General features: G+C 64.6%; 1 protein-coding gene across 14 annotated transcripts in view; it reads right to left on the bottom strand.

The window, feature by feature from the left end:
• The window catches only part of TSNARE1 (t-SNARE domain containing 1), a 102,778-nt gene extending 96,853 nt beyond the window's left edge, over window positions 1-5,925 (bottom strand). For 10 of the 14 annotated variants that reach the window (XM_019657871.1, XM_019657875.1, XM_019657864.1 and 7 more), the window contains exon 1: window positions 3,797-3,970. The gene's annotated coding sequence lies outside the window, so the exon portion shown is untranslated. Of the gene's footprint in view, window positions 1-3,722; window positions 3,971-4,779 lie in introns of those variants that run through there. The other 4 variants (XM_019657866.1, XM_019657876.1, XM_019657877.1 and 1 more) reach the window with 4 other exon arrangements.
• Window positions 5,926-6,738: the final 813 nt, after the last annotated feature.

The following is a 6,738-nucleotide window of genomic DNA, read 5'->3' as shown; positions in this document are numbered from 1 at the left end:
TCTCCCACTGCCTGCACGGGCCTCCTTTCCATCCTCCCAGGCTAGTGCTCAGTTTCCAAGACTCAGCCCAGCGTCACCAGCATCCAGGACCCCACAACTACAAGCACAGTGGGGACCCCCTCTATATCCCTCATTGGCCACCCACTGTGACCCCACTCTGTAACGCGTGCACAGCTGCATCCCTGACGAGGCCAGCCCCATCCTGCCCCCCACGCAACCTGGGGCTCTGGGCAGGGCCTGGCCTTAGAACATCCTCCTGGAACGCTCTGCACCTCGACGGCAGCCTGACCACAGAGGCCGTGGCTCCGCCAAGGACAAGGGCCCTGCCAGTGACCCACCCCAGCAGGCCATCCTGCTTGCCTGCCATGACACCTCAGCCCACCAAGCTGGCTCAAGGCCTGATGGGCCTGCCCAGGCTCAGGGTAGACCTAGAGGGGAGGGCTCCACCGGCGTGGTATCACCTTCACTTCCCTTTACACCACCATGGCCCCCGCAAGGCTCAGGCTGATGGAGACAACCCCGCAGCTGGGAAAAGGCTGGTGCAACAGCTGCGACAGGCTTCTGAGGACAGCACTGGACTGCAGGCAGCGAGGGCACGCTGACCAGGCACCCACTCCCAGGAGGCGTTGCCATTGGCTCTGCAGCTCGGGCACCTGCAAGGCACCTGCCTTGGCTTGTGGACGGGCCCTGTCGTCTATACCAGGACTCGGTCTAGTCCCTTCCTACGGGAGGTTCCACTGGCTCCACGGGCAACACTAACAGGAAGCGAGGCAGAGTAAGAACGCAGGCTCAGGACCGCTCTGTCACAACCCCCCTCACTTCTTCAACACACAGGCACTGGGAGCCCCCTGGTTCAGGCGAGGGCCACAGCTGGGAGGGGAGGCAGACGGCGGCCTGGCGTCTGGGCTCAGGGCACGGGAGGAGCCTTCTCTGAGCCCAAGTCCCTCAGCTAAAAAATGGGACCCGTCGTCCCCTGGCCTGCTTCAGCACACCCAAAGGGGATACGGATGTTCAAGGTCAAGTGCAGAAACACCGACAAGAATCAGTGCTGAACAACCGGAGGTGACATCCCGGGGAGAGACAGGACAGGCCCGTTCATTCTTCAGCTCTGCTCGTTCTCTCCTCCCTTCATCTTCCTCACCCAGCCTCCATTCACAGATCCAGCAAACAGACATTCAGGAGCCAGGCGGTGCTGGGGGGCGGGGCAGAAACAGACCGATCCGAGAGGTGGCTGCCTTCAGAGCGCAGCAAGGCCGTCATGACGTCGCACGAAGCAGATTTTAAAGAACAACAAACACAGCCAGATGGAGCCACAGCTAAATCCCACTGGTAGCGAATAACACAATCAAAACAAATCCAGCAGCCCCAGGTCTGCCCTCGAGCGTTAAAACAGCCCAAGCCCTGGCCACCTGGTCAGGTGCCAACACCAGCCAGAGAAGTGAATGCCCAGCCTCCTCAGACACAACCCGTACGTCGGGGTGGAGTGGACTGCATCCCAGAGCTTCGCAGTTAGGGGCGCAGGCAGGTCCCCATTTCTGAGCCTCGGTTTCTTCAGCTGTAACACTGGGTAATAACAGGCCTTCCTCCCAGGCTCACTGTGAAAGTGACCTGAGTTATTGGGCATAATCGTTTAGGACCGAGCCCAGCACCCAGCACACTGTGAGAGCGTGGCAGATATGATCATTGTCTCCCCCGGAAGGCCACCCATCCCTTCTGGCTGACCAACCTTGCCTTGCAGCCCAGCCCAGCCCAGAGCCCACATCCTAAGAAGTGGGTCCTTCAGGACCCTGAGGCATACATCTGCTCCGTGTCGTTATGCTCAGCATACACTGGTCACAGTTTGAGTCTTTTCTCCCAAACTGGAAGGTAAGTCCCCTGTCCCTGCGTCAAGCTTTCCACATCTTGAACAGACAGACCTCTTGCCACAAGCGCATGTCTCACTCTGTCCTCTTCGCTGGCTTCTATGTCCAGTCTACTCACTCATCAAAATCTGCTGGGTGCCCAACAGGCTCTAAACGCTGGGCTGGGCACTCAAGGTCCAAGGGTGACCAAGAGGGAGGTCCTTGCACCCCAGGGGTTCCCAATCATGTGTGGGAGACAAACACAGGTCATTTCAGCGTAACACCGAAAGGCAAGGTTAAGCACCAGAAGCTGAGCCACGGGCATAAATGTGGGTGAACCCAGCCCAGGGGAGGCAGGGGACAGGAAGGCTCCCGAAAAGACATCAGGAGTACAGGGCATTCCAAGCAGAGGGCCTGGCATCGACACGCTCATGCTGGTGGAAAAGACACGGGTCGTCCAGGAAACAAGGACTTCCGCACTGCTGGGGCCCGTGAAGCAAATCATGGGAGATGTGGCTGGAGCCACAGGCAGGAGCCAGGCCCCTGCCTTCGACCCCGCCGACAGCAGAGAGCCAGGGGAGGGACTTGAGGATGCCAGCCCACAAGCGGTTCCCGTGCCGAGGTGCCCATCTCAGGGCCTGCAGAGGGGCACCCAGGAGACTCTGGACACAGTCAAGGCAGCCAGGCCAACAGAGGAGAGACGAGGAAGAGGTTGGATTAAAGCTCCGCCTCCCCCAGGAAGCCCTCCGAGACCTGCCAGTCTCCCACAACCACTGGCAATCACCACCTGGCACCTGACACTGTGCTGACCTTGGCAGGCATTTGCTGCACCAGATTCCTTCCAGGACCTACAATGTGTGAGGCTGAACCACGTGAAAGCACTGTTAGAACAGGCCGGAACACTCCAAACTGACCAACTTCATCTGTATCCTTCACCCTAATACTGTGTCCATGCTGGGGGGTGTAGCAAGGCCCAACCCTAATCCCTGCCTCCCAGGTACTGAAGATAAAATAAACACAAGCAACAAGCGGCAATGACAGGACACGAAATGCGGAAAGGGGGGGAGACAGAGCCTGACGCAGGAAACACTGGTGGGAGAGAGTGGTCACAAAAGTGACCCAAGACCTGCCCAGAGGACGCTGAGCTGCCATCCTGCCAGGAACTAGGAGAGGGCAGGAAGCAGGCAGATGAGGAAGGAAAGGGACCCAGGTGTGGCTGGGATGACAGCAGGCCCATCCCGTCCAGCAGACTGGCACACAGAACTGTCTGCGATGGCGACAGTGTTCCGTACCTGTGCCAGGTGAGGCCAGTGGCCACCACACTGGACAGCGCACACAGAGTCCCAGGGTCGGGAAGAAGTGCGACCTGAGTGTCCCAAAGGAGGCCCCTGGAGGGCATCCAGGGGGCAGCACAGATGGGGTCACTTGGATGCTCTTAGGGCGGGCGCGAGGCCCCAACTCTCAGAGACACCTTTTAAGTCAAACCCAGGAAAGGCTGGGCGGCGCCGAGGGAAGCGCACACGAGCTGGCTTGCCCTCGGGGATTGGTTCCCACGCGCTGGGGGCTGGGGACCGGCCCTCGCATCCACCGAGTGGGCACTGGGGCCTCAGGAAAAGAGCGCCCACCGCCCCGGGACCCTGGGCGCTCAGAACCCGCCGCGGGGGGCGACCCGACGCCTGCGCCCTCGGGTGAATCCCCGCAGCTGGGCGCCCTCGGGGAGGCGGAGCCGGAGCGCTCCTCAGCCCGCCCTCCCAAGGCGGCCCCTCCCCGCCCGAGGCCCCGCCCCGCCTAGGCCCCGCCCCCGCCTAGGCCCCGCCTCACGGGCCCCGCGCGCCCCTCCCGACCCCCGATCGCCGCCCTCCCAGGCCTCGGTCCACGCACCCTCCCGGCCAGGTCCGCCTGGTCCTCGCCGGCCGATCCCCGCCGGTCGATCCCGCCGCGCGCCGCCGCCTCACCTGGGCCTGGGCAGCTCGCGGGCGCTCTCCGTGCGCTCTCGGCGGGAGGGGCGGTGCGAGGGGCGGAGGCTGCACCCAAACATCACGTGACGGCCCCTCCCGCGCCGGCCGAGCCCCGCAAGCCCGCCCCGCGCCCGGCACCTGGCGTCAGCCAATGGCCGCGGGGCCACGGACGCGCCGTGGGCCGCGTGCGTCTGGAGTCTACAAGTCCCAGAGTGCCTCGCGCGGGCAGCCGGAAGCGGCCGGGGACGGCGGCCGGCTGGGGCACAAAACCCGCGCTCGCGGGCGCCCCAGGTCCTGGGAGACCGCCGACTCGTTCTCGCCACGAGCCTCAGTCTCCGCGTCCGCGGACGGGGTGACATTGAAGGAGCGCACGGGGCCGGGCCTCGCAGGCGCCTCAGGAACGGGCCCCTGCCCGGGACGAGCCCGACCCGGAGGGGTCCGAGCCGGAGGAGTGCGGAGGCCGCCGGCGGGCCACCCCGAGGCAGGCTGTCGCCCCGGACACCGAGACCCCAGGGAGCCGAAAGGCCTGTGCCCGCGTCGCAGCCCGAGCGGCCGCTTCCCCGTCAGCAGCCTCAGTGCACGTGGGCGCCTACTCCAGAGGCCCGCCCGGTGCGCCCTCCGTCCTCCCGGCTCAGCCTGTGGACGCGGGGCCTCAAGCCCAGGGCCACCCTCCTCCTGAACCACAGCGCCTCCGCCCTCCTGGAGACACCGGAGGAAGGGGCCTGGGAACCGGGGAGGGGCCCGCGCCCGGCACGGTCATCGCAGCCTGTCTCCCCGCTGATGAACCAAGAGCCGCACGTGGGGCCAGAGAGGGGCCCACACACAGCACAGGGTGTTGCTCCCCGCTGCCCAGGTCAGGGGCGGCCTCCTTGTGACTGCTGGCGCCCCCAGGCAGAGGCTGGCCGAGCTCCAGGGAGGGGGTCAGACCCGGGCACCTGGGTCAGCGCCCGAGGGAGAGACGCGGGGTCGTTACCACGCACCAAAGCGCCTCCACGGAGGGGCTGAGCCAGGCAGCCTCCTGCCAGCGGGGACCGAGGGCACCCCCAGACAGCATCGCGGGGGAGACGAGCCCCGTTTTCTTCATGCTGCTGTTGACAGCATTCCTATCAGGACCATCGCCCTCCCAGGTGTGCGTCCCGCCCGCTGCAGGACGGGCCCCTGGGGCAGGCCCCATGCTTGTGTTGGCGTCTCTGCACCAGCAGAGTTCCTGGCACGGGCGTGGCCAGGAGCGGGGAGGGGTCGCGATGAGCGCGAGCTGTACTCCCGGGCTCGCTTTGCACGTGGTGTTCCCCATGTAACCGCCGACCTGCTGAGTGACGCGCCGAGCAGCGACAGTGCTTTTCTGGGCGTGTTAAAGGTTCAGTGAGGGAGCTGCCCAAGCCCAAGCGTAGTAAAGGGCCGGGGCGTAGGGGAGCAGGGGGGGGCTGGCACACAGTTGCCTTGTCCCCTTGCAGGGGCGCTGTCACGAGGGGAGTGCATCCTGAGAAGGGGCTGGCGCCAGCCCAGCTCATCGAGGGTTCTGACCGAGGCCAGCGCCTGGCCCCCAACCATTCGAGACCAGTCGTGTCACAGCACCAGGCTCTTAGAAAACCAACTGCGCCGTGAGACTTGTAACAGCTTCCCAAGGTGTTGAACGCCAAGCCGGAGTGGCAAAAAAGAAAAAAAAAGCTTTAAAAAAATCCATGAGAGGAGCATGCGAGTGTTGTCTGCTAATCGCGTCCTCAGCGAAGGCGTTGGCCACTGTCCTGGGAACCGGCAGAGCCAGCTCGTCCTCCATCCCTGGGGGAGGGGCAGCTCCACACCCCAGGGAGCGCTGTCCACCCAACTCTCACTCCAGCCTCTGAAGGGAAAACGAATGCAGAGTCTCCAGGGTAGGGGACGTGCTGTTTACTTGGCACCATAACCGAGAAGGAAGGAGGGGGTTCCGGGCCGTCCAAGTGCGGAGGGGACATGCGGCCCTTCCCCGGGGCCTGGGCCCCTCCCCGCCCAAGCACGTCTGTGTGCCTGGGTCTCCAGCCGCCCCCTGGTGACTGTGGGCCAGTGCCAGGGGTGGGAGGCGTGGGGCATATTGGCTGTATTCGGTGATCGTTGCTGTATTTATAGGGTTTGATGGGGATAAAAATAAAGTGAGGCGGAGCCGCCTGAGTCACAGCGAGCGCTTCACAGTGTGGGCTCTGCCTCTGCCTCCTGGATACAGGAGTAGGGCCCCCACAACCAAGGCCCCCTGCTTCTCCCACCCAGGCCCCCTGCAGCCAAGGCCGGCGCCAGACGGATGTCCCGTGAGGCAGGGGCTCAGCTTGTGACCAATGACCAGGGTCAGAGCTCAGCTTAGGCCCACGGGTGGGATCTACAGCCCCGAAAGCCCAGGCAGGACCCACGCTCGAGTCCCGTCTAGGAAGCCGTCTGGATTTTAAAGTGTCGCTAGCAGGCATTCCCGGGTGGGTCCGCTCTATGTCACAAGGCTGCCGTGAGTGCTGTGCAGAGGGTGGGGACCCTGTGCAGGTCTCCCCGGCATGTCCCATGGTCTCTCCTGCTGGGAGCTCATGTCACCGCGTTCAGGAGGGCCTCAGGGGAGTCGCCCCGGGCGGCCTCCTCACCTAAGAGCAGCCTGGACTCAGGAGGGCTCAGAGCAGGTGCTTGGCCGGCCCGCTTCTGAATAGCACTTGCAGGGGCTTCCATGAGACCCCAGATTCCCCTCAGGCCAAGGCACCCCACTCTGCCGGCTCCCTCTGCGGGTTGGGCGCTCGCTGAAAGCCCCTTGGCATCTGCAGGGCGGCCCGTCCCCTGGGCCTGGTTGGTGGGCACTGCAGAGGCCCAGACCCGTGCCCCAGGTTGGGACGGCTCTGCAGGGCCAGCCCAGGCCTGTGGGGCCGCTGAGGCCTCTGGGACCGTGTGCCTGGTACAGTCGCTCCCTCTGCCCAGCCCGGCCCCCTAGCCTC

Source organism: Hipposideros armiger, unplaced genomic scaffold (genome assembly GCF_001890085.2).
Source record: "Hipposideros armiger isolate ML-2016 unplaced genomic scaffold, ASM189008v1 scaffold_280, whole genome shotgun sequence".
Classification (NCBI taxonomy): domain Eukaryota; kingdom Metazoa; phylum Chordata; class Mammalia; order Chiroptera; family Hipposideridae; genus Hipposideros; species Hipposideros armiger.
Note: the sequence above shows the minus strand (reverse complement) of the source record. Positions and strands in the feature narration are given on the sequence as shown.